We start from the raw sequence: 27,879 nt of genomic DNA on the forward strand, positions 1-27,879 counted from the left end.
AACGCACTACTACTGTGTGAAAAAAACAAGACGATGTGCTTTGTAGCATCAAAAGACTGAATGCAGATCTTATTCCCGACCTTGTACAGCTGCTTTGTATTAAAATTAATATGCAAGTCAGGTAGAAAATGTTTTTTTTTGTGGGCCATTAATATTTTAATGTAGTTGATATAAGCCCCTTTTCCAGTAATAATGGGAAGGTCAAAGGTCAAGATGCAGAAAACAGTCGTAAGCACCAGCATCCCCTGACAATGATCACCAAGGACAAATGTTTTGCATTTGAGTTCAAAGCAGCGGAGTAGTAGAGGAAAGGAGCTGTACAAGAATAGTGCTTGTGCTGGAAGAAAAATACTGATGCAGCAGTGACTATAAACAGATGGAGGATAATTCATGAAGGAGGACTCGTGAAGTGACTGCTGCGGTGAAGATTACACTAAAAATGATGGATGGAAGAAGTGTGTACTGGAGGCTGAAGATTAGGGACTGGGCTTTTGCGTTCTTTGCTTTTCAAATGTGTGTTGGTTGCAAATATGATGGATAGCAGAAGAAACTGGGTGTGTGTGTTTGTGTGAGAGAGAGAGAGTCAGTGGTGTCACTTCCTCTTCCTGTGAAACAGGCGGCTTGGTATCAAGGATGAGATGAACTATGTAATCCAAAAATCCTCCGTCTTTCTCTTTTCTATCTCCCGCTGGCTCTCACATCATGCTTTCTTCTATAACTGTATGTGTTGTCACCCACGAGTCTTTGTTTCTGTGTGTGTGTGTGTGTGTGTATGTGGTTGAGGCGGACCGTGCACAGAAATAGATCATGTAAAGCAGAGATTACTATCTGCACCTCAAAGCATAAATGTGTGGGCCTTTAAACTTCACACTGTGTCATTTCTGCACACACCAGGTTACGCACTCATGCACACAAACACAGAGCAGAAGACATGCACAGGATGTGCGTCAGTGCTTGCACAGGGTGCACTCAAAAATGCATATGATGTCTGCGTGTGCCTGTGCGTGTCAGGTGGTTTTTGAGGATATCGAAGGTGACAAATGTCAACGGCTGCACTAGACAGTTACAAGCTGTTCTGACAGCATCTTCGTGCATGTCCGTTTTCTTGTGTGCGCGAATTTCTGTGAAGGAAACTGAATGCAAGTGGCACAAAGCACAAATTATAAAGTATTTCTTAGATTTTGGAGGTGTAATGTTGATGCAATTAACAACTTAACCTCTTAATATCCACCAGGCCACCTGAGCTAAGGTTCTCCTAGGTTTAAGGTCAGGGGTTGGGTTTTGTTGAAGAAGAAAAATGTAGAATGATGTTAGCTTGGCAGATTTAGTTTTAAAAGCTTTTATGTGTAGGTTTTCCAAACAGGTAAAAATTCCATAAAAAAGAGACAGTAGCTTAACCCTAAAATTCTCCCCACCTCTGTGAGTCACTGGTGACTTAGTTGATATAAAGAGGTGAAAAAAGGGGATGGTACTGTGAGAACTGGAGGGCAGTTTTCTCTCTTTTTAGATTTCTTCCACATTGTGCAGTAGCTTCATTTGGCATAAAGCTAGCTTTTCATTTCTGTGGATGTTTACACAAACCTAAAATTGTGTCGATTTTGTAGCTATATGGCTTTTACACATGGCCTTTTTTGTATGTTAGGCTGTGGGATCTATGTTGTCTCTACCTTCTTTGTTTTTTCTTCCTATTTTAATGTCCAGCATCTGCAAATACACATTTTTGGTGATAAAAACAAGAAAAACAAATGAATGAGGAAATCAGTTTTTAGTTTTTTAAAGGTCATCACTTCCATGGAAACACTTTGGACAGCTGCCCCCTTTCCCCCTTGCACCTCAGACATTATTATTTAATTTTCTTCAGCTGGAGTTTATCCTGCAGATTGCAGACAGTGAGCACAAGCCCGTTGATTTAGGATGACTCCGATATATCAACATAAACACAGTGGCAAGAGCAAAACCGGCTGGTATGTATACGTCATAAATCTGGTGGTGATTTTATGTGCTCATTCATGTTTTGCGCAGGTTGAGAACATTTCTATGCACGTATTACTAAAAGTGGGTCATTGTTTGCTTGGCACAAGTTGATGGTAATGTAGTCAAAACTGGAGCAGCAGTTTTTAAATTAAACCGCTGTTGATTCCATGCTAGCTTTATTAATCTACAACACAAATAAACTTTTGTTCCTGACATTTCATGATACTACTTACCACTAGCCTGGACTCCAGGCCTGACAGAAGGCTGCAACCTGCTCCATTTCTCTGTGGTGGAAAGTGGCAGACAAGCCATTCAGAAAGTAAAGATTTTATGTTGTACAATGAATCAATGAACTTCTGCACAGATGTGAGGACGGTAAAATGCGAAAAATGAAGGTCGCCGATACCAGTGCTGCTAATATTAGCCACACTTTGTTACCTAGTCTGACAAGACCACATAAATAAGTTAGAAAAAGTCCACAAAAGTGAGGTGAAATAATAAAAGGAAAATTTTAATAAAAAAAAAAAGAGAACCAAATGGACACCGTGCTAAACGGTGAGTTGGGAAGTAAGCAGATAAACCAGTAATGAACAGCAAACCAGTGAAAGCTTCACATCTGTTGAGTCATTGGTTAAAGCAGACAAGGAAGTGAGAGAAACACACCCGTCCACTCCGACAAAATACTGTGCTCTCATAAAGACTGTAAAAAAAAAGGCGGAGAAGGAGGTGAAGAGGAAGAAGTGTATGTTCTGTAACCATGGTGACCACAGCTTGGTACAGCGGATGCAAGCTGTGCCCTTGACAGCATCACATTGGAGAGTGAGTCTGATACAGACACACACACTTGTCGAGGGCAGACTGACGATCGTGTGTACTGTGTCAGAGTGAGTGGTCGCCCTCCTGATGTGCGTGTGTGTGTGTGTGTGTGTGCATTCATCCATGTGCGTGTGTGTATGTGTGTGTATGTGCAGGGCATGAGTGAGATAACAGAGTGATGAATTTGAATAGCATTAGTGGGATATGAATATTGCCGAGACAACAGCAGTTAGTTTGGTTCCCATTTCCTCCATGTAACCAGAAGTCCACTGGCTTCTTTGTTTGTGCATTCAAATGGCATGGAAAGCAGTGTGTGTGTGTGTGTGTGTGTATGTGTGAGGGAGAGAGAGAAAAATAGAGACAGGGAGAATAATAGTGGTGTGTCTGAGTAAAGTGCGGTACAATAAAGAGTCTCAGTTTCGCTTCCGCATCGTTCCTCATGCAAATGACAGCTTTGTTGCGCTTGCAGCCTGCACATTTCCTGTACATGCTCTATATATGTGTGTGTGTGTGTGTGTGTGTGTGTGTGCGTGCGTGTGTGAGTCAGAGAAAGAGAAACTATACCCATCAAATTTAGTTCATGCATATCTGCATATATTAATCTATCCATGTGGTTTTACACTATTTCACCTTCTTTCAGTCTTCACTTCATCTCCGTTGCCAGTTTGGACAGGCGGTTGCCAGCACTGCACAGGTTTTGCATTTTTCTTCACATTTATTCAGAGATGCTGGTTTCAGGCTTTTGCCTTCTTGCCACTCATCCTTTGAATGGGATGATGCCTGCTGCTCCACTTTGTACGCGTTAAAGAATTGAAAAAAGTTCTGCTTTATCGCACCCGTGCTGCTGCTAACCAATCAAATCGTGTTATGAATATGTGCTAATACATATGTACAGTCACTGGCCATGTTTATAATCTGAAAGCATCTTTAAACTTCCTGTAAACACAACACAAGTCATTTGTTCATTCACAAAGGTGACCTTCAGAGTGCAGTTTAAACCCTGTCAGGGACGATTCCTTTTCTTTTGCCATCGAGTTGAAGCATCACTCGTGGCCTGCAGAGTGACGTGGCGACTGCTCCGCTCAAGAGGTGTTCAGAAAAAATAACAGGATGTTTGTGGGAGGAAGAGCTGGAGTGATGAATGGAGAGAGGACAAGGTCAAGAGAGAGGGAGGAGGGATTGTAATTAGGCGTCCCCTGCTTTCTCCACCTCGAGTCGCCTCCTGTCACTTCCAACATCCTTTTGCTCCGTCTCTGCTTCCAGTTGATTTTTAGTAATCTTTCATTTTCCCTTTTAACTCCTTTCATCCCTTTGCCTTACCATCAATCTCTCTGCTTTCTTACCTTCAGCCAGTTTCTCCTACTAGCCATCCAGTTTCTCTTATCCTGATGGCTCCATCTTTCCCTTGCTCTGTCCTCAGTTTCCCCTTTCGCCCCTTCTCCTTCAGTTCCTCACTATGCTGCCCTTCTATCTTCTTAGCATTTTCTCTACCTTTGCCTTTCTTTACCTCTCTGCCTGGTTTCTTTTTTACCTTTTTTGCTCCTTTGTTCTAAATTGTTTATAATGATCTGTAATTTGTTACTCCTCCCTTCCATCTTCCTCTGCTCTTGCACCCCTTTCCTCCATCCCTCCGCTCTTCCTTTTTGCTTCTCTACCCCCTCCCTTCATCTTTTCATCCCTCCATGATCTCCTCTGCCAGGGAGGAACAGGTGGCTCGCCTCTGCTGTGCCACTTGGTGGCTTCCTGCCTGAAACACAGAGAGCAATAGAGAGATTGTGGCCCATGTCAGTGCACTGCCTCTCCAGCTTATAACATGTGACGGACGGAAGGAGGAGGAGCGGGAGGAAATGGAAGAGGAGGAGGAGGAGGGGTCCGTCTGAAGGCTGTGATTTCAGAGACTGAGGGAGAGAAAGCGAGCAGCAGGTGCTTCAGTGTGAAGCACTTGTAGAGGCGCACACACGCACTTAAAGATAAGAGCTACTGAGATACTTCTGTGCCCACACCAGCATGACATCATTTCCTGTCCTCACACTGTAACTCGGCACACTAAAGACCCTCTGGTGTTTGTCTCAAACTGGTAATTTAGCTGCTCTTTAACCCAGAAAGATTAGCTCAGAATAGGTCGTCTCTCTCACTTCCTCATTTGTTTTCCTTTTGAGTCCTTATTTCTTTTGCATCTCCATCTTTTGTCTTTAAGCTTCCTTTGTATAAAATAATATTTATCTCTGCACTTTTGTTCAGACATAATTATTATAAATAAACCTTAGAAATGAACATGAGCAAGTGCATGCTTTCAAAATAACATGCCCAATCTTCTCTCCTACTATCTCTTGTCTTTCCTTTGCACTATTTTTATTCCCCTGCTTTAATCTTAATCTTATGCCGCAGTTGCTAAAATTGACATATTCTTTAAAAGTGAAGGGATTGAGGTTGTTCCTGTAGCCGCTAGGATTAGCTGCTGCTATAGTAGCTAGCCATCTCCATATGCATGGCATTAAGACCGATTAGCTCAACGCTAGCTCACTCACTCACTCTCAGAGTATTAAAGCTTAAAAGCTAGCACAGCTGGCTAGCACCTCTCGCACCTCTCGCATGTCAAGCGATGGGGGATTAGCACATGCTAACGATGGTTAGCTCTCTGGCAGGCTAAGAATTAGTGCTTCAAAGACGAAGTAAATCTGGCACGACCTGAAAATATGCTCCAGCTGAATGTTTTTGATGTCTTCAAAGCAGACATAAGTGTTTAACTATGGAGATATGTATGTTTCTATGTACAATTACTGGTTAAGTCTTGGTAAAACAAGTGTCCCTTTTTCACATCTTAAAATGCCTATGAGCAAGGCACCACTTGAAGTAATAACAAAGAGAAAAAACAAACCAAGAAGAGGCTCAAATAAGTTCTTTCTTCACAATTTAATTCCAGTAAACAGATTAAATGTTCCTCTTCAGGTTCACAAAAAAACTACCCTTTTTTTTTTTTTTTTTTTTTAAATCTCTTAACACCCTTTCAAACCTTCATGGGATAAACTTCCATCATTGTGAAACTAAAATAAAGAACATTAGTCTCCAGGCATTTTAAAAACTCAAACTTTCTCTGGATGTTATATAAAGACTATCCAACAACAACAACACAAGTCACTCATACAAGACTAAAGCTGAGCAGCAGTTTATAGCAACAGTTACTGTGGTTTCCTGCAGTGCCATAGAATATTATCAATATTCCTGGTACCAAGTTTAAATGTAGCATGGCTATTTATTTGCAAAGACTAAACAGGCTAGATATAATGTTAACAAAAATGCATTTGCATGCACATTCACACTAATAGTAGCAGAGCTACCACACATGGCCTGCTTACAGGGGATTTATGATTCAGCAGGAAAGTTACGCCATAGCTAAGTTATAACCACAAACCTCTCTGAAATCATACACTGAAACCTGGCGTCTGCTTCCCTAGAAATGTAACACATTGAACCTTGAGTGTTGGCCTGTTTAATACTGTTCATTTCTTTTGTGCATTTCTGACTGCCTTCTTTATCTTCCCCCATGAAAACAACATCTGACGACCTCCCCTCTACCCTTAATGACGAACTAGGTATATATCAATAAAGATGTAGTTTGACAACCTTCAAAACCATTTCTGGCTTTTTTGAGAGTAGCTGCATAGGGAGAGACCACCCTCATTAAAATCAGACCCAAAGCTAATCATTTTGTTCTATAAACAGGCCTGAAATATGACAGAAACTGCTGAGTTAAGAAAACAGCTTAATCCTGGTGGATTTATTTATCATCTCCACGTACAAATGAAAGATATATGTGAATATCTATATGTCTTTACATGTGTAAAATGATAATCCGTATTGGCCTTTAACACTATCCCCACTAAAGATGAAATATTCCAGCAATCAGTGTTTGACATAATGTGAGGTCTTGACTGATTAGTAATTCACGAGTTACTGTTGAGTTTAAAACAATACTGTGGAGGCAAAAGTGTGAATTGGTCTTTATTCAGATTATATTCACATGCATACAGTACATGAAGAATAGCCACATATGTTAATAGATTCTAGATCATGTCTTAATAGATATATACATTTTGACATTAGTATTAGTATTTATAACACAATGTCACAGTTAACACTGCCATGTGGAGATTTTCTCAAGTCTAGCTAACACTTCCTGTGTGTTGCTATGTTTTAGGCAATCAATAGATTATTGAGATAATACAAGATGGAATTTAGTGACTTACACACATCTTACTTATCAGACTGCGGTGGGTCTGAGTGCAGTAATAAGTCAAAATATGAAATCCAATTCCAAAATATTGTGTAAGACAATAATCTCTAATAGTGTTTTGTAATATATTGCTGTTTCCCCCCTTTAACTATCAATATTTGCTCTTATGTGTCACTCACCTCCATGTCAGCTGCTCTCCCAGCACTCTCCACCCTCACTCTCTTTTTACCCTGAACACACAGCATCAGCATTAGAGTAAAATGTTGTCAGTAAACAGGTGGAGTTTGTTGCCATGATGTTCAGGAATAATTGATTAACTCTTTCTCACATGTATGGCGATGACTTTCTCAGATGCATTTCTGACGACAGCTGTGTTTCATTTCAGAGCAAAGTGTGACATTTTTTTTATCATGTCAAAGCAGACGCTGTGTTGTAACCGGGCATTCGTGACCTGTCCAGCTGGGAGAAATCCACCCTGTCGGTCGCCTTAAGTTAGATAAGCGGTTATGGGAATGGATGGATAGATGGACATGGCACGACAGCTAAATTTAAATGTTCCCTCTTGTGTGCACGCTACTCATTACTGTTTAACGATAAATCCACATGGTCTGTGTCTAACTTTTCCTCACTAAGGTTTAAGTTCTAAAAGAAGTTGGAATATTTGGCATATGTTTATGCAAAATTGTCACATCCTATTACCGCCAATGAAGTACAGAGCCCTCCACTTTAGCACAAACTCCCAGACTGTGTTTTTGTCTGCCTGCCTTTATAAACTATCCTCCGGTACTGCAAATTTCCCTTTTCCGACTAAAGTTTTGTGCACATTTTTACAGTAAATGTAACTAAAATGCATCAGACTTCTCGAAAAAACAGAACTTCTTCTTTTCTCTCTCCCTTCACATTTCAGCTTCTCCCCTCTTGTTGTCCAGCTCCTTTTCTCCTTTCATCACTCTGAGTGGTTCGCTCACTGTTTTTCCACAACCCGTCCATCTCTCCATCCAGGCGTCTCCCTTCTTTCAACCACTCAGTCCTTTTGCCTTCTGTTTCATCCATCACTCACTCTGATCCCAGTCTATCCCCCCTCCTCCTCTGCCGCCTCCTCCTCCGCCTCTTCAAAGCTCTGTCTATCTGTCTCTGGATGCAGTCCTCTCCTCCCTTTCATCACCCTTTCCTCTCCTCCCTCTCCTCTCCTCCCCACTCTCTTCTCATCTCCTCTCCTCTGTTCTTGTCCTGTCTCAACTCGTTGGTCTCCTGTTTGCCTCCCCTGTGATGCGCTCCTCTCTCTTTTCTTCCTCCTTTCTTCCTCCTCAATTTGTTTCTCCTTTTCTCCCCCCATCTCCTGTTTCCCCCCTTCCTTCTCTCTTTTCAACTTCTTGCTTCCAGCTCCTTTCCCTTTAATCTGCTCTCTTTTCCCTCGCTTCTCCTCTTGTTTTCCCTCATTCTCTGACTAACTTTTCCTCCCTTGTCCTTTCTTTTCCTCTTTTCCCTTGGCTCCTCTTTCATCCTAATGCACCAACAGAAACCCAAAAATCCAAAACAGATCCTCCTTTTTCTTTTCGGCTGTCAGTGGTAAGGTCTCTCTCCAGGCTCTCTTTTCAGTTTCAGGCTTTTAAGTGACGAGGCACGAGGAGAAATTAAAAGACGCTCAGATATCTCCACTGTTAGTTTTGAACGCATCTGTGTCTAATGTGTTTTCCACACAGACGCACAAACGGTGTCAGTGACAGGATTTGTCTGACAGCTGGGTGATATTAGACCTCTCTCTGAACTTAAACTACATAGGATGATCAGAAGCAGCTGTCAGGCGTCTTGTGTGTGCATGCGTGCGATTTCGCGTTGGACTACCTTAGTGTCATCAGTAAAATTTGTCCTTCATCTCTCTAATTCCCACTGGATATTAAACACAGAGACATTCAACTGAGGGCCAGAAATATCTATGCAAATATGTTCAGATAAGTCCTGTTTTTCAAAAAAAAATGTAAATATAGTGACGTTCCTACAGAAAGTGTGATTGTTGGCATGAACGTAAAGCACATTATGGGGAAGTATTAGAGTTAGGGGATATTTTAAGGTGTTTCACATTCGTGAATATAGACGTATAAGCTAAGCTGTGTCAATTTTTAATTCAGTGAAGATGGAGAGGTGATTTATCTGCATTTAGGACCATTAATTCAGTTTGATATCTTAATATTTCTCCTGGTGAGGTTAGTTAAAAATGTAAGTAAGAACAAGAAAGTGCGACACACTTAAAATCAAAAATGAAAGAATGCAGTAAATGTGAATAATCCTCACCAAAGAGTGAACATTTAAGTCATGGATACCAGCACATCCTGCTGATCCTGTAACTCTAGAGCCTTAAACAGAATGCTGGACAAACAACAGTGAGGTAGTCTGTTGAGGAAAAACCACACAAAGCCATGAATAATTAACTAAGACTAATAATATAATCTGAAATCCTAGAATACTGAATCTAATTTAAATGGAGGCCACATTCACAATACACAGTACATTTTTGTGTGGCTGGTGCTCACTTGTTAATTAGCAGCACAAGACAAGGAACCGATGTCATGTATTAATGTGGGAAGGTGCCATAATGTAAATTCACATACTGGACTACTATACTCACTTGGTTGAACCCCCTTTTGCCGTCAGATCCACCTTAATGCATTGCGACTTAATAAGGATTTGGTCCAAAATGATATCATCACAGATTTGTCGTCTGTGTCCATGACGCCAATTTCCCGTTCGTTCTCATCCCAAAGTTGCTCTATTGGATTGAGATCTAGTTACTGCGGAGGCTGTTTGAGTCTAGTGAGCTCATTCTCATGTTCAAAAACCAGTTTGAGATGATTTGAGCTTTGTGGCATCAGAAGACGGGTACGATGTGGATATAAACGGACGGATATGGTCGGGAACAATACTCAGGCTGTGGCATTTAAAGGACGCCCAACTATATTCAAACCAAATATTCTCCACATCATTACACCACCACTCTGATTTGTTGATACAATACAGGATGGATCGATGCTTTCATGTTGTTTACACCAAATTCTGACCCTACCATCTGAATATTGTGGCAGAAATTGATTTGCCTTCCTGTCAGCACGAAGCAGCTCACTGATTATTTTCACTCTTTCGGGCCGTTCTCTGTGAACACTAGAGAAGGTTGTGCAGGGAAATTGAGTAGTTCAGCAGTTTGTGAAATACTCAGACCAGCAGGTCTGCCACCAACAGCCATTCCACTTCCAAAGTCACTTAAATCACCGTTTCTTCCTCATTCCGATGCTCGGTTTGGACTTCTGCAGTTCGACTTGACCGTGTCTACAGGTATTGAGCTGCTGCCATTTTATTGGCAGGTTAGACATTTACGTTAACAAATGGGGGAGTCTATGTACCTAACATAGTTGCCTGTGAGTGTGTCTTTATTTGGCTGCTTTATTTGTGGAGGATTTAGGGAAATAACTGAAAAAGACATGCACATTAAATAAAATCAACACATCATACATACATGCATACACCCTGACATGCATTTGCACATGAACATGTACATATAAAGGCACATACAGGGACGAAGTTGCTGCTCATGAACCCAGTCACTGTTTCTGGCCTCCTCACTAAACCAAACACTGTAATTTATCTCCATCTCTCTCTCAGGCCGACCTCAGGCTGTTAAAGGTTTCCAGTTAGCCTTGTGGCGGGCAGAAATGTCAGAGCTGTGGATTCCAGCGGCGGGCAGAGAGGCTGCTACAGTATGTGGCGGGAGACTGCGATGCTGTAAGTGTTTCTGTCTGTGTGTGTGGTGATGCTTTTCTTAGGCGGTGTGAGTATGCGATGAAAGGAAGGCTGCTTGATGATCTGAGCTGAAGAATTCTAGAGAAGGTTTCCCACCTGCCCTGTTGACTTTGGGCATATCAACACCTAAGTTATTTTTTGTCTAATGACTCCACGGTTCCTGTTCTTGCCTGAGAGTCAAAAACAACCAAGTGTTTACGTGTAGTTTGTCCACTTTGAGTGAGTCTCAAGGTTTGTCCTGACCTGCACTTGAGGGAAAGTGGAAACGTACAAAATAACCCCCTCTGATGACATGTGGTCACAACGAAAGAATAGACTTTGTTTGGAGAGAGTTTTGTTTAGAGAAGCAGGTTGGCTCTAGAGCAGTAGGTTGGGGAATTACTGGAAAGCAGTCAGGTGCACGTATATGACAAAATATGAAAAAATATTGAAAGATTGTTGGAAAACAGTTATTTTGTTCTGTATCTTTAAATCTTCAACTTTATGTAGAATTTGTCTTTTCTTGCCTCTTATCTCCACTGCGATCATTTTTCGTCTCTACATCTTCCCTCTGCTCCTTTCTTCCTGTTTCTCAGATGCTGCTCAGGGCCAGAAGAGTTATATTTAGCTCTGCTCTCCTCCTCCTCCTCCTCCTCCTCCTTTCTGCCCTCCGTTTCTGTGTTTTGCCCCTGCAAAGATGGCTTCATTAGCCATAGACCTCAGCGTGAAAACACACACACACACAGACACACACACATGCTGGGGTAGAGAAGGGGATAGAGTCTGTTACATAAGAGGCTCTCTTATATAATTTGATGCATATTTGATGCTGAATGGTGCAATGGCAATGCAGAAAGCTGTGAGTGTGTGTCTTTGTGTGTCTGTGTATGTGTGAGTGGGTGTGTACATAAGGTAAGCCAGATTTGTGCAATGTGGCCTGCCCTTGCCCTCCCTGAGTTGTTACGTCAGAGGGAAAGCTAAAGGTGAACGGGCAGTCACAACTAAAAGAGTGTGTGTGTCAGTCTGTGTGTGTGTGTGTGTGAATCTCCAAAGTATATTACAGCTCAGTATGAAAGGACTGTTTTGATACTGAGCTGCTTATACAGGGAGTTCAGAATTATTAGGCAAATGAGTATTTTGTCCACTTCATCCTCTTCATGCATGTTGTCTTACTCCAAGCTGTATAGGCTCGAAAGCCTACTACCAATTAAGCATATTAGGTGATGTGCATCTCTGTAATGAGAAGGGGTGTGGTCTAATGACATCAACACCCTATATCAGGTGTGCATAATTATTAGGCAACGTCCTTTCCTTTGGCAAAATGGGTCAAAAGAAGGACTTGACAGGCTCAGAAAAGTCAAAAATAGTGAGATATCTTGCAGAGGGATGCAGCAGTCTCAAAATTGCAAAGCTTCTGAAGCGTGATCATCGAACAATCAAGCGTTTCATTCAAAAGAGTCAACAGGGTTGCAAGAAGCGTGTGGAAAAACCAAGGCGCCAAATAACTGCCCATGAACTGAGAAAAGTCAAGCGTGCAGCTGCCAAGATGCCACTTGCCACCAGTTTGGCCATATTTCAGAGCTGCAACATCACTGGAGTGCCCAAAAGCACAAGGTGTGCAATACTCAGAGACATGGCCAAGGTAAGAAAGGCTGAAAGACGACCACCACTGAACAAGACACACAAGCTGAAACGTCAAGACTGGGCCAAGAAATATCTCAAGACTGGTTTTTCTAAGGTTTTATGGACTGATGAAATGAGAGTGAGTCTTGATGGGCCAGATGGATGGGCCCGTGGCTGGATTGGTAAAGGGCAGAGAGCTCCAGTCCGACTCAGACGCCAGCAAGGTGGAGGTGGAGTACTGGTTTGGGCTGGTATCATCAAAGATGAGCTTGTGGGGCCTTTTCGGGTTGAGGATGGAGTCAAGCTCAACTCCCAGTCCTACTGCCAGTTTCTGGAAGACACCTTCTTCAAGCAGTGGTACAGGAAGAAGTCTGCATCCTTCAAGAAAAACATGATTTTCATGCAGGACAATGCTCCATCACACGCGTCCAAGTACTCCACAGCGTGGCTGGCAAGAAAGGGTATAAAAGAAGAAAAACTAATGACATGGCCACCTTGTTCACCTGATCTGAACCCCATTGAGAACCTGTGGTCCATCATCAAATGTGAGATTTACAAGGAGGGAAAACAGTACACCTCTCTGAACAGTGTCTGGGAGGCTGTGGTTGCTGCTGCACGCAATGTTGATGGTGAACAGATCAAAACACTGACAGAATCCATGGATGGCAGGCTTTTGAGTGTCCTTGCAAAGAAAGGTGGCTATATTGGTCGCTGATTTGTTTTTGTTTTGTTTTTGAATGTCAGAAATGTATATTTGTGAATGTGGAGATGTTATATTGGTTTCACTGGTAAAAATAAATAATTGAAATGGGTATATATTTGTTTTTTGTTAAGTTGCCTAATAATTATGCACAGTAATAGTCACCTGCACACACAGATATCCCCCTAAAATAGCTAAAACTAAAAACAAACTAAAAACTACTTCCAAAAACATTCAGCTTTGATATTAATGAGTTTTTTGGGTTCATTGAGAACATGGTTGTTGTTCAATAATAAAATTATTCCTCAAAAATACAACTTGCCTAATAATTCTGCACTCCCTGTATGTTTTTTTTTTTTTTTTTTTTTTATCAGTGTCATCTTACCAGAGTAGAGTTTGAAAGCTGGTCCTGTGACTCGTGTACTTCTCTCTCTTCTCCATTTCCTCCTCTGCCATTGATCTAAGTAGACTAAGAGGATCAATGAAGGTTAATGGCTTTCTACCTGGGTTCACCTCATCGATGCACTTCATCAGGAATGCCCCTGCTGGCTGCACACTCAGGATACAGAAAATAACGGAGGGAAGGACTGCAGACATTTCATTAGATGGGGAAAGGGAAACTTGAGAACTAAAACTTGACTGACTCATGAGGGACAGATCAAGAAAGGAATTGCCATAATTTAATCTAGAAGGGTCTGAGATATCTGGCCTTCTATTTTGTCCTGAAATGTCCTACATTTCCCATAATGCAGTTCAGAACTGAGGTTTACTGTCTGTGACAATTAAACGGAATCTGATGTTAAAACTGCCCCTTTCACCACATTTTTATTTGTTTCCTCAAAAGCATGAACTCGCTTGCCTCATGCTGCCTTCAAGTCTTGTGGGAATTTTAAGGCTTTGGAGCAGAGTTCACACGAGCAAGCTAAAAAAGGCTACAAAATAAACAGAATGCAAAAGAAAGAAAGTGACTAATAATTGTTGATTCGGTGGATGGGTGTAAGTTCACTTTCAGGGCTTTTGATTTTCTTTTTTTTGCCTGTAATATTCGTGTAGAGCTCTGCTTTTTTTCCTGTGACTGCAGCATTGTAATAACTGTCAGGTTGACAAATGCATGAAAGTATGACTGCTTTTCCTCTACATTGCATCAGCGTAAAACCAATGTTGTAGGTTTATTTTTCTTGGAAGTAGTGACATGTACAGACTTAAGAAATGGCGTTAAACAGGAAATGTGGTGCAGACTGATTTATTAAGAAAGAGCAATGTTTTCCCATTAAGATCCCAGCACTGCTGCTAACATACCACAGATCAGGCCACTTAGCTATTTCATTTGACTCTATTTTCAGTTCTGTAAAGATCAGCAGCAGCAGCCAGTCAAGCTTTACACTCTAAGGTCAAAAGCCTGCCCCGCTAGAGCTCCCAGTTGAGCAAAGCTGTGGTTATACTGGCAGCTCCCAGGTGGGAATGTGTGGCATTCCCTCTTATAGGAAAAACAACAAAATAAAAACATTCCCACACCACCTTAATTAAGCTTTCCTGACATGCTTTAAGTTTTCTGGGTTGCCAGAATCTGTACTTTGGTGGTAAACAACTTGTTTTAAATTTGTATTTGTCGGGAAGTAACCGGTGACTCGTCAGCTGGCTATGCTGCACATTTATTTGTTTGTTTCCATTCTTTAACTTCTGGGAGGAAGTAAGTCATAGTGAGTCTGGCAAACAGAAGCAGCTAAAATGGAAAAACAAACTCGTTCATAACATCTAATCTCTACACAAAGAAAATCTATCAAATTCTGAGACAACCAGGTGCCACATGGCTGACTTGGTGTAGCGCAGGACCCGTAGGCTGAACCCTTTCCTGTATGTCAGCCTCCCACTCTCTCTCCCCACCTTCCTGTCTTCTCTATAATTGTTGCTATTTAAAAAAGGCAAAAGCCAAAAATAAATTCAGAAAAAACTGAGACAGAAATGTTGTGTTAGGAGAATCGACATACATGACGGAAAAGGTACAAAGGAAGTCACAAAGGCAGAAAAGAAAATTGCTGTGTTGTTGTGCGCACATTTGAAAGTGTAAAAGGTAGAAAAAAAGGAGTAATAGTAAAGTGAAAATGACGTGAGACGAATTGTTTTAGCCACAAATTTAACAACAATATGAAAGTTAACCTTTGATGCCTTTGTTCTCCCAGGTTTTGGCAATCGGGCATACTGAAGTACATGAGAAACTATTTACTTTTTTATTTTCATTTTCATGGGACTGGGATTACTCATTAATAATTCAATTACATTAAATTGAGTTTAATTCTTTTTTTCTTTTTTTTTTAATATATAGCACCAAAAAGCAACAACAGTCACCTGTGGGTGCTCTATATTGTACGGTAAGGACCCACTTGTGAGGAGTGAGATTCAAAGGATGTTCAGTTTTTCTTTGATAAAGTTTCATGGTGACTAGCTTGTTCTTTAAATGATTAATACTAAGCAAAAGTCCTACACATTGCCACTCTTCCAGTGGAACACACTAATACCAACTGCCCATGTAAATGTGTGTTGGTGTGCATCCTGGCATTCAGATATCCAGCCAGCTAGTTGTGCTACCTGACCTAATTTCCTGCCAGTAACAGGAAGTCTGCCCTTCTGCTGACATTGGTGTAACACAGGAATCCTTCCCCTCTGTGCAGTCGCTGCCAGATAATGAGGTTGCATAACAATTAAACTCTTCACAGTGTTGTTAATATCGATTAGCACGCTCCGTCTGACGTACAACAGACACACACGGGGGCGCTCAGTTGCCAGTCCATCAGCTGGCAGATCAATCAGAGCCTAATGAGATAAACGAGCTCACTAATTAGTTAACGAACCACTGGCTGACTGAGTGACACAAGCACACACAGAGTCAGCCTGGCAGCTTCTCCTCTTGTCAGCACAGGGGAAGAGAAGGTAAGAGTCTCTTAACAAACTACTTCTCAGTAGATCTATTTGAATCTGTAGAAGTGTAAAAAATTTAAATACCCTCAAAGCTGAAAGTGCCATAACTTTCATGTTTTAGAAGATATCAAACTGAATCGTCTCCACTTAACTTATAATACACACATAAGACTTTTCAATACTTGTTTTTAATGGAAGTTTTTTTAGTCCACTGTTACGTGTCTTTATCACAGTGACCACAACATAATTCTTTATACTGCAGACACATTAAAAACATAATATTAATTGTTCAATCACAGTAAAAAGACAGTACACCCTCTTTAAAATCAAAGGCTTTAAATATCAGGACATAATAAAGATAATCTGGTCCTTAGCAGATCTGTCAAATATAACCTTAAATGAATTAAAGCACATGACATATACTGTTTCATTATTTAACAACAATTGATCCAAAATGCAGCCAAATTGGGTCATTTAAGTCTGAAAAGCACTTCCTATGCCAGTAACTGAGCTGGAAATTTACCTTATTCAAGCTTAATGCTTTCATGGTAGCATTACCTTTGGTTGTTTTTGATTATTATGCTTTTTTTTTTTTTTTGGTTTTGTGATGCAGGAAGTCAGGAAGGTGGTGTGGCTCTAAATAAACAAGCTGAACATGTCACTTCTTTAGCTTGGACTGTTGCTGATAAGTGTGTCCCACCTCACAGGATCTCATTACAAAATGTTCCCCCCACATTTCCATGACAACTCACAGGTACACAATGAAACTCATGGGTAAAAACACAGATGAAACCCATCTGGAAAAGGACAAGAGCTGTTTTATAATTGCTATAAAAGGCATCGGGGAATTGGCACGATGCAGAAAAAGACTTTACTCAAATTGGACTGAAATTAACTAAGAATTGGGGAACTAATTTTAAAATTCATCTTGTCTTGGAAAGACTCCTTATTTAAAACCTTGATTACATTCCTCTTAAGACCCCAACGGCCACATGCGGTCTGATTTTTTTTTTTTTGTCTTTACATGTGAAAGTGACCTGTGTATTGAAGCCTGTCAGTTATTCTGACTCAGTCAGCCGTGATGGACAGCTCTGCCCTCCTGGTCCTGTCATGCTGCTATTTATCACAGACTTTTTATGTGACCGTGCATGTGTGTGCTTTGGCATGGTTTACTTGTGTAACACTAAACTGGATACCCCTGATGTCTCAAAGAGGCTTCTGTGAAACAAGCACATATCTGGAGCGTCCACGGGGACAGCCCGAATAATTTTAGCATCGTGGGGCAAGCCTGGGCCGGATGACATGCAGAGAGACAAATAGCTGAACAGACAGAAATACAAACAGACAGACAGATGGCTGTCACTAAGGTTCAGCCAAAATTGTGCAGAATATTCTGGATGCATTTTAAAAAGAGGTTTCAGATGTTAGCCTCCTTTGACCTGTTTGTGAAAGCCAGGTTGTCTGTGTGTTAGGGTACTCAAACCAGTAGCATTTAAGCTAACTCTGGGCCATTTGTGAGAAACCATATTTGCAATTCAGGAAGCTATTCTGCAAGTGGGCAAACTCTAGCTCATTGAACTAAAGTTCCCAGAGTTTCCCACGCTAAACCATCCTGAAAAGGTGATGTAAAATCTTAAATCATATTGTAGATTTTTTTTGTGCAATTACAATTCACATTATCAAAATATGTCAAAAATACACAAAAGTTACTAGCAGGAACTGGCCCGGGGGAAACTTAAACCCAGGCCATCGCAGTAGCCTTTCAGCATATCGGTGATCCCTTCATATACTATGCTATACTGCACACTATACTGGCACCTTCACACATAATTCTGGGCAGACTTTATCCAATCCTGGATTATTACAGTTACCAGATTTATGGTCCAGATTTACATGTCATTATTATTACAATTTGAGGACCTTTTAGTGAGTTGGAGCAATGGCTATTTTTTTGTAGCCAGAGCAAGATTTTCTGTTCAATCTGAAGCTAAATCTCTATCACATGATGGCTGCTGGTTTCCAAATTGCATTTCTGTGAATGCAGTCCCTCCTTTGCTCACCACTGGGACCAGTTTTCCTTATTAAAAATCGTATTGCTTACCTCTCTATTCTACATAGTGACGCAGATAACTGAGCGATTACTCTCACAATAATGAATACAATTAGACATGTTTTCAAGAACCTGAATTGTTACCTAAAGAATAACTGTATAAACCAGATACAGCTCCCACGAGACTCTTAAAACATAGCAGTGGTGAGGGCTTGTTGGAAATTATGTTAAATGCCAGCAGAACTGTTAAGAATTTCAGCTATCACGTTTATTGTTAGATGGGAACAGGAAACCATGTTCTTTCTAAGAAGACAGGCATTTTTTTAGAGCTACAGAAACTAATGGAAGAGCTAAAGAAAGGTCTGGTCTTTTATCTGAAAATCAAGTAGTTTTACCAAATTTACTATTCTCCAACAACCGGTTGTTGACTGCATTGTAAGGAAAATTTGCTTGCGTAGTGATGAAGTCTTCCTTTTCGTCTTTATATCTGTCATACTGTTTCCATCAAGGCAATGCGTCACAGGTGTGACCTCTGAAATGCGGGTATGTGGGGTGATTTGAGTTTTGTGTTGATTTTCTGTAATTAAAGTCAGGGATAACCTTTGTGTTTTGAGGTTTGGCTTTAATGAACAGAAGTTTGGGGTAAACACTGTGTTTTTTTGGAATTGGGCTGGATCTGCTGAGTTTTTCACCAAGGGAGGTTTATGGTAACCTTTAAGAGCTGACGTCAGTTGCTTTTGTCCGCTGTACCTGTGCAGCCGGCCACTGCTGTGTGTGTGTGTGTGTGTTTGAGACGCAGGCAACAGTCTCTTTAATGAGGGTGAACTCGAAGGGTTGTGCTTAGTCTTCATTTGCCCTGCTGGGAAGGTTGCTGGCAATGGGTGTGTGTGTGTGTGTGTGTGTGTGTGTGTGTGTGTGTGTGTGTGTGTGTGTGTGTTATGCTTGGGAAGCCCCCTATACACACTGCAAGACTTCTAATAATGAATACCACCTTTTCGAGTAAGTCGAACCCCGTGTGTGTGTGTGAGTGTGCGCACATTGTGTCACCCCCACGGGGCGACAGGTGCCACAGGCAACATGAAACTCTGCAGACCGACATGGTGAGAGAGAGAAAGAGAGACAGTGTGAAGTGATGGAAGAAATGGGACTAAAGAGATGAGAGAAGTACTGAAGGGAGACGGAAAGGTTAGACAAAGGGATTCAGGGCCAAAAGTATGCGGACACACAAATGTTAATCCTATATCAAGTTAAATCACAACGGGAATTAACCTAAAGTGCTTTCCAGTCAAGAAAATAGACTGTATATGACAGATGGACATAGGAACTGTGACGTCACCTTTTTATCCTGGCTGCAGGAATTTTGATGTTATGGCAGGGCAGGAGAAAAAAAATCCAACCAACCAAATCAAGTAGTCTAAAATACCTCTGTATGCAGTGGCATTGAGGTTTACTAAACTAAGAGACTTGATCCAAGCTTGAAAGGGGTGTCCACGTTCTTTTGGCAGTGTATTAGAGAAGGGATTGACAAATTGACAGAGAGAGATGGATGGAAAGATAGTGAGAGGAAGGGATGGAAAGACAGGGAAGCAGAGATAGACAAATAGACATAGAGATAGTTTTCACTGCTGGAATCAGGGACAGCTGGCGTGTGTGTGTGTGTGTGTGTGTGTGTCTGTGTGTGTGAGTGTGTGTGTGTTGGCATGGCTGAGTTGCATAACACTCTACTGGGTCCCCCATGGCTTAGAGGCTAAAGTGGTGCCTCTCTCGCTCCCTCTTCCTCTGTGTTGAGCTAAGAGAGGTTTTATCTGTGTGGCATTTTTATAAAAGAAAATATTATTAACAAAATCAAAGTGAAAAACAATATTGATAATTTCTCAAATATGGAAAATCTTTGTGGAAAGAACATGTCAAATGCAACATTTAAGAATCCAAATTAAAGGTAGAAAGTATGGAGAAGACGCTCGCTCATGCGGGTCTCCCGAGTGTCGGGAAGGGAAGAACCCTGTTGTTGTGACCGTGCCATATTTCCCATGGTGCTTTGCTGTGGGGAAGCTCTGCTGTGGAAAGAACAGCCCTGCATTTTCTCTGCTCTACTTCCTAAGATGCTGGCTGCTCTTTGTTGTCTATACACGTGTGTGTGTGTGTGTGTGTGTGTGTGTGTGTGTGTGTACTCCGCATGTGGGCACTTGCAAGCAGTCTTAATTGTTTGCATGCCGGTATTTGTGTGTGTGGGTGTCTGTGCACATTAATGTGTGTTAAATGCTGCTTCAGGATATCTTTCGTTTTGGTCGATGTTTAAAGCTGTGGAAAGTGGAGAAGGAGGTGAGGGCGTGCGTACAGTAGACAGCTGATGGCGTGGTAAATGATCCAAGTGAGTAATTTGCGCTGCGTACACATATTATGAGCTGTTTGCACTACAGCCCTGACCTTTTTAGACATTACCCAAAAGACACCTTTAATTCTTCCAAAAGCCAGAAGGCACAACCACACACAATGTCCAGTACAAAATTGCAGAAACGATGCAGCAGTAATCTCTGTAACTGTTAAGATCCAAATCCACCAACCCTGGGTTCTCTCCTTGCTTCCACAATCCAAAGCCAAGTGTGTTACATTGGTCATAAGTGTGAATGTGAGTGATTGGTTGTTCATCTCTATGAACCTATTTGTCTCTCTAGCCCTGTGACAAATAGGTGGCCTGTCCAGGGTTTATCCCACCTCTCAGTTCACCCAGTAAAACTGAATTGGATAAGCAGAGGATGATGGATGGATGGATGGATGGAGTAATCCATGTACGAGCCACAAAGTTGGAAAAAAAAAACAGCCATCAGAAGCTACAATGCCAGCTACAAGTCACTTAATGCATCATTGGTCTGCTCACATTCCATTTGTAGTGCGTCATGCCCGTCATTCATCGACAAGCTGCTTCACTGAAAAAGACGTGTAGCCATTGATTCTTCATTGGAAGTGTGAAAACGGCATGAAACAGCAGTAATCTATACGAGCAAGAGAGCGCCCTGAGCGCAACTTTATTGGAATATTGGAATTCATAAACGTGAGATAGCAAATGCATTATATTTGTAGTGAAACTGTTAAAGTAGTCTGCATAATAGTAGTTGTAGTAGTACGGCCCTGTTTTCGGGCCTGCTCACCTTGTCGTGTGCAAACATGGAACGATGGGCAGAGAAAGCAGCAGCGTGCCCCCCACACATTCCAGAGGAGGCATCAGGGACAACGGGCATGACAGGGACTTAGTCAGACACGGAGGAAATGAAAAGCAGTAAGAGGAGGTGGGTTGAAAAGTGGCTTGCAGGGGCACAACAACTGAAGGCAGTACTCTGTATGAGCCAATCAGATACGTAGAAGGGCATGAGCTAAGCTACCAGCGTATGAGGGCTGACACTGAGATGAACTAATCTGGCAGGATTGTGGCTTAGCTTGACCTCGTGGCCTGTCCGCACTCATGCTTTGCTCTATTTTTCATTGTGGTGTCTTTGACAGTTACCATACAGCTTCTGGTTTTCCTGCACCTGAAAAACCAACACGAATTTGCAAAAAGACAAACAAAGACACAAATATGTGATTGAATGTAAAATATATGTGTTAACAGCATATGGATTCAACATATGTTTGTAAATGTGGTCTAAGATAGCATTATAAATCAAAGAAAGTAATAACTTGTTTGGAAATGGTGACCAGTTTTCTGTCTTGTAAAAAAAAAAAATGGTGACTATAGCTCATAAGACCGACGGATGGAGCCGAGAGGAAGAAATGGTGACTATTGTGGACAGATGAAAAGCAACATACACAAATAATTCCACTTCAGAGCTGAGCTCTCTTTGGCTAAATCCACCCACAACTGGCTGTGGGATATCACTTGTTTGAACAACTGTTGCTGGGTTGACAACTCCCAGTTTTAGAGTTTTTGGCTGGATCCACATCATACCTCGTCACTCATGGGAAGAAAAGGAAGTAAAGCCCTGGGATCCTGTTGGCAACAGTCAGCCTGAAACCGGCTTAAGACCGACGGATGGAGCCGAGAGGAAGAAACCCATGATAGAGAATAATTCCAAGGGAGCAAGTGAGAGATTGGAACAGAAGACATTTCAAGGGTTTATCTTGATTAACTGACCAAAGAAAACACACAGAGGAAGACACAAAGCAAAAGACAAATGCTACAATAAAACAGACAAATTAAATACTTTTTGGGAGACTGAATGTAAACCAAGACTGAGACAGAGCCTTGATGGCAATGAGCCTGAGACGCTCCCGGCCATATTTAATCATCAAATATTAATGCAGTAAAGATGGAATACAGGAAATTAATATTCCCCATTAACAAAGAAGAAGAGTGAGCAGCGGCTTGTAATGGCCACGAAAGACAAACGGCCTCCGTCCAGAGGTTTACGTTCTGTTCTTACTTTCCCTGATTATGGGATCCAAATCAGGTCACGGTCTACATCCTATATGATAATCTGATCACTCATCTGTTCCACCTCACATTTATCATGCTCACTTCCCCTTCACTCTTTATTTTATGCTGTTTAAATGAATCATCTATTACTTCCTCAAAGTGTTTTTTTTCCCCTTGCTGCTAAGTGCACATTGTAGCCGTGTTTCCATAACAAACTTCCCAAGATCCACCTGCCAGTCAAACGTGGACTGGACGGCCTTAAATTTGAGTTTGCGTACATACTGGTCTTACTGGTATCTAACTGTCTTACAGACCCAGTTTCTCTTCCTTAGTTCACTCTAAAAAACACTGTAAATAAGACACATCACTTCCTGTTGCACATGAAAGTCGACTCCTTTCAACAGTTCAAATGATAATGACGCTGATTTCAGTGACAGATCAAGATGATGGGCGGCTTAGGCAGTAAAGTCAAACGTATCCAATGGGTAGAAAATGGTCCACTTCAGCTGCCGGCTACTGAAAGTTAAAAAAAGGAACGGGCGTACTGTATTGTCACCGGGCAAGTTTTTGTTGTTTCATGTGTTTTTCATTTTAACTGGACTGTCTAGTTTCCAGTATCAGCTGTTTTTAACGTGCTTCCATACCTCTGAATCACCATCCACATCTTTGATGAGAGAAAAAGGTGTGGCAGTGTCGCTTTGATGGCTGCTTCTACCTACTGAGTAAACAGAATATAAATCAGTGCTTTTTGGGTGACGTCAAGAATGAGTAACTGGTTCCCATGCCAGAGCATGGAGTACAAGCATTCTGAAGCAGAGTCACAGAGATATATGTTGGTGTCTTGATGCAGGAAAACTAAGTGCCCAGAGGTAGTCCTGTCATAAATCCTGAGTTTCTTTCATGACTCATGTGGGAGATTTGTATTTGACACTTTTTTTACTTGCTAATTTGTTATCTTTTAATGCCATTTTGACACAAAGACGTGGGAGAATTGAACCACTGACTTTCCAGTACTCTACCTCTTAAGCCACAGCCACCTCACTAATATAGAGGCATAAATCAACTAGCTCTCCAGAAGACAGATTTCAGCTGGTGATGGTAATCCCTATTAGATCCATCCATCCATTCATTTTCTTAACATCTTAACTAAGACTTGTAGGAGATCTATGTCAGCTCAGCCTAGCTGTCACTAGTCGAAAGGCGGAGTACATTCTGGACTGGTCACCAGTCCCTAACAGGGCTAACACAGGGAGACAGACCACCAAACACTCTAGCTTCCACACCTACAGCCAACTTGGAATCACCTAACAAACATGTCTTTGGACTGGGAGGAAACCAAAGCACTCAAAGGAAACCCACACAGGTACAGGAGCGCAGGGAAAGCATCCAAACTCCACAAAGAAAGACCCAGCTGAGCAGAAAGTTTGAATTGGTGAGTTTCTTGCTGTGAGGCAGAAGGGCAAACTGTTGCACCACAGTGCTGCCCACCTGACCACCCTACCTCTAGGAAAACGCAGTAAGGACCAGACCTAGCTGGTTAGCAGAATAAAATAAGACTGAGGGGATTGTCTGGTAGTAAATGATCCGAGTTACTGTCTGGAAAAAATAAAAACAAATGGCCACATATGCTTGGGTGGCTTGTGTTTTGCATCCTTTAATGACAGTAACCCTGCATACTGAAAATGAAACATTGTACATGTGATTTTAATGATAATAGTTTAATGTTGGCACATGAAAATGAAAAATGTCCTCAAATCTGATATTATCACTAATTTGACTGTTGAATCTAATTTAAAACGATTCACCTCTTCACTTTAATTCTTTTTGTTTTAACTTGTTACGGGGCTGCTCCAAATATACTTCAGGACAAACACGGACAACTTAGACAGCACTTCTGCGGTGTGGCTCTTGGGGGGATTATATACTGGAATAATGCATGAATGTTCCAAACTCCCACAGTGCGAACATGATGTGGCATGACAATGCTGGAAAATGAGGGGTGTCAAAGCCTGCTGGGAACTGTAGTTGTTGAATGCAAAAGGTGTTTTGTGATGAACGACGTGTTCAAGTGATGCGCTTTGAGCTGTGTATCCACCCCGCTCTGACAGTTGATGCTTCTTTTTTGTTTTCCTACTCTTCCCCTGCCTTTCTGTTCCATTTCTTTTGCTCTATCTTCTTGGCGAGTGATCCTAACAAGGCGGATTATACATTTTCAGACTGAGAGCAATCCAGATATGATCAAGTATTTATGTAAGCTGCACTCTCACTGCTCAAATACATACAGGGCTCTCTCGACTCAACAGCTGTTTCATAACCAGCAGTCGCTACTCACTGTGTGTGTGTCTCTGTGTGTTTCTCTATGCATGTGTGTGCACGTTAACAAGTCTGTGTGGTGTGATAGCTGATAGTCAACAATAAAGCACTGAATTATAAATGTGCAGTTAATGCTTAGGAGAGAACAGACATCTATCTGGCCTCGTTAAAGGAAGTGTGTGTATATGTGTGCGTGGCCATATTTTTGCGCTTTCTGTTCCTTAAATATGAAAAAAAAAAACACTAATTGTTTGCCGCTTAATTGAAATGTAACTGCTAATCCAGCAGACTATGTAACTGTATTAATTAAAAGAAAAACACTCAGCGACTTGTGCTGAGTTAAACTGAACAAGGACTATTTATAGAGAGCAGGGCAGGCTGCACATGTGCATAATTCATAAATCTTTATGTGTGTGTATATGTGTGTGTAGCAATACATAATACATAGTGTATACATCAGTGTTAAACCAGGCGCAGGCTGCAAAGTGCTGGGATTTACAAATATACTGCACTGCGTGAGGCACATACACACATACAGTACACACACAAAGGCAGCATGTACATACAGTGGGCGGAGGCTAGCCCATTGTGCTTGAATAATACCAAATGCATTGAAGTTTAGTATTCCCAGTGCACACCAGCATGGATTGTGCTTCTAGTGAGACACACATATAAAGTATAGTCAGATGTTTTCTGTTTATTTACCCGTTTGTGCATGTAGATTCTTCAGTTCCTGTGTGCTTGTATCCAGTATTTGCATATGTGTTTGTATGGGGTTTTTCAAAATCTCTTTTCACATGTAATGTGTTCTTTTGCTTTTATGTGGATTATTATGCTTCACGTCTTTATATTCTCACACCTCCACTTGTGCTAATTTCTAGCTCCCTATTTTTGTTCTTGGACTCCTCTGGAGTACCTTTTATACTGTGTTTTTTATGCAGGCCCTCTGTTAATTCTTTGTCTGAATCGAGCCGTTTTAGCTCCTGTCTCTTTAAAGCCTCTCTCTCCTTAAAAGTCACATTTTTTTCTGATTGGTTGCCCCTCACGTCTCTTCCACAAACCGAACCCAAGGCTTGTGGGCTTCCTTCTCTTGCCTTTGTGGAGGTTTCAAAAACAGCCTTTATACACACTAAAAAGTGTAATAATGTATTTTCCATTGAAAGGAAGCATCCATGGCTGCTTTCTGAGTTAGACTGACTGGTTTGCGGTGTTCTGAGCTGCAACACGGGCAGCACTGGAGATGATCATATAAGGAAATTCCCTCTAGCTGACATCAACCATGCTGAAATAGAAAAAAACCATTGTAAGCTGACTGTTTAAAGAAAAGTAGTTTATTTTCTGACTGAAACAAGCCTCTTTTTTCTTATCCCTTAAAGCTGTCTTTCTTCTGATTGGCTGCCTCTCATAAACAGAAGGTTTGAACAGCACAGATCTCAGTGCTTGAAATTTGTAATATCACATCTTTGTGGATTTATTCAGAGCCAAAAGTAGGAAAACAGAGTTTGAAACTGTGCATTAATGCTTTACAGGGATCACTTGTACATTGACCACATTATTTGAAACTTTGTTTAATGTGAACATCTAAAGTTGTAACTGTATGTGTGTAACAGAAAATAAGGAAATGCTCAGTAAGGAAGCTGTAAAGGTTTGTGTGTGTCTTATTATGTATTATATCATGATACAGTGTGTGAGTAAATATCTAAACATCTTGGTTTTGGTGAAAAAGAAAATGCATGCTTCAAGGGAATACTCAGTGGCTGTTGGTTGGATTAAAAAACCACAGAGGTGCACATCACTTTGGATTCTGGTACTCGCATAATCCTGAGTGGGAATAGTTGGGTGGATGAACAGTTCTTGACACTAAGTCAGGTGTGATCGATGATGCTACAGAGTGCATGAGTTACTTTTGTAAAGCAGTTATAATGACGGCAGTGGTAGTTTTTTCTTTCTTCTGATCAGTTTCACATTTTTGCGTTTATACATTGTGCTTACAGCGCAGTCTGCGCTGAGATTTTGCAAAGTCTGGCTTTTTGGAAATTAAAATATGGCAATGATGAGAAAGTGGTCATTTATGCCTTATTTTGCATCCTCAAAATAAGTCTTCTATATGTAGGGACAGGAAGTTGGATGAGCTGTTTGGTGTCAGATTTGATGCATGTGGTCTTCTGCGTGCACTACAGCCAGTTGCACTTTTTGTAGTTCCTTTGCTCAGAAACGTTATTCTACTGCTATAAAATTGATTTTCCGCACTAATGCTGTCATTGTTAAAAGTGCCTATGCTGGCCACCCCTTTCAAGTCTAAATGTAAGCGTGCATTTAAGTTGCCTTCATATATATGTAGTAAATACTGTGTATTACATATTACAACACACTCTTCATGTCCTTGCAAAAGTGCCATATGCGTTGGCCTGGCGCCTCCTCCCCCCCTGCTGGGGCCCCTCCATCTATTTCTGGCTCTGCGTCATGCCTGGGCTTTACTCCTGTGGCAAGAGGAGTGTTTCTCTAGGGCTCCCACTCTGCTGTACACACACACATATACACACACACACAGAGAGAGAGAAAACGAGCAAGCGAGAGAGAGAGAGAGAGAGAGAGACTCACATACACATACACCTCCCGACTGAGACACGCTCACATGCCTGCCTGGTGAACGAGTGAGCGCACTCAGATGTAAACACACACAGTGGCAGACGGACAGAGCAGCGGATGGAGGCATGGATGAATGGGTGGCTGCTGACAAACTGGACTTCATATTGGGGGTTTGAACTTGTGTGTTCATGTGAGAGAAAGTGTGTGTATGCGTGAGAGAGAGAAGGAGACGGTCGGCCGGTTGGTCGGTGTGTCTGTTTTCGTGGCGATGGAAGGAGGGAGAGCGAAAACAGAGGAATGCTTTCGGTGATAGAAAAGGAGAGCCGGCCAGGTTGGTTCAAAGTCTGTCTGTCCATATCCAGGCTTCTTCTTCCTTTCCCTTCTCTCGTCTGCTTTGCCTTGCTTTCTTTTTCAGTCAAGTGGGTGCTTTCCTATGAGTGTGTGTGTGTGTGTGTTTGTGTGAGATTGTGTGTGTAGCAACC

General features: G+C 41.5%; 1 protein-coding gene across 3 annotated transcripts in view; it reads left to right on the forward strand.

Moving 5' to 3' along the window:
- hivep2a (HIVEP zinc finger 2a) overlaps nucleotides 1-27,879 on the forward strand; it is a 124,967-nt gene that overhangs the window by 16,039 nt on the left and 81,049 nt on the right. Inside the window, exon 3 of one of the 3 annotated variants that reach the window (XM_084952884.1) lies at nucleotides 10,679-10,798. The exons of 1 other annotated variant lie outside the window; for it this stretch is intronic. The gene's annotated coding sequence lies outside the window, so the exon portion shown is untranslated. Of the gene's footprint in view, nucleotides 1-10,678; nucleotides 10,799-21,850; nucleotides 27,729-27,879 lie in introns of those variants that run through there. One more of the 3 variants, XM_084952885.1, reaches the window with a different exon arrangement.

The sequence above is a fragment of the Perissodus microlepis genome, chromosome 15, assembly GCF_051167445.1.
Source record: "Perissodus microlepis isolate ML-2025 ecotype Zambia chromosome 15, ASM5116744v1, whole genome shotgun sequence".
Classification (NCBI taxonomy): Eukaryota; Metazoa; Chordata; class Actinopteri; order Cichliformes; family Cichlidae; genus Perissodus; species Perissodus microlepis.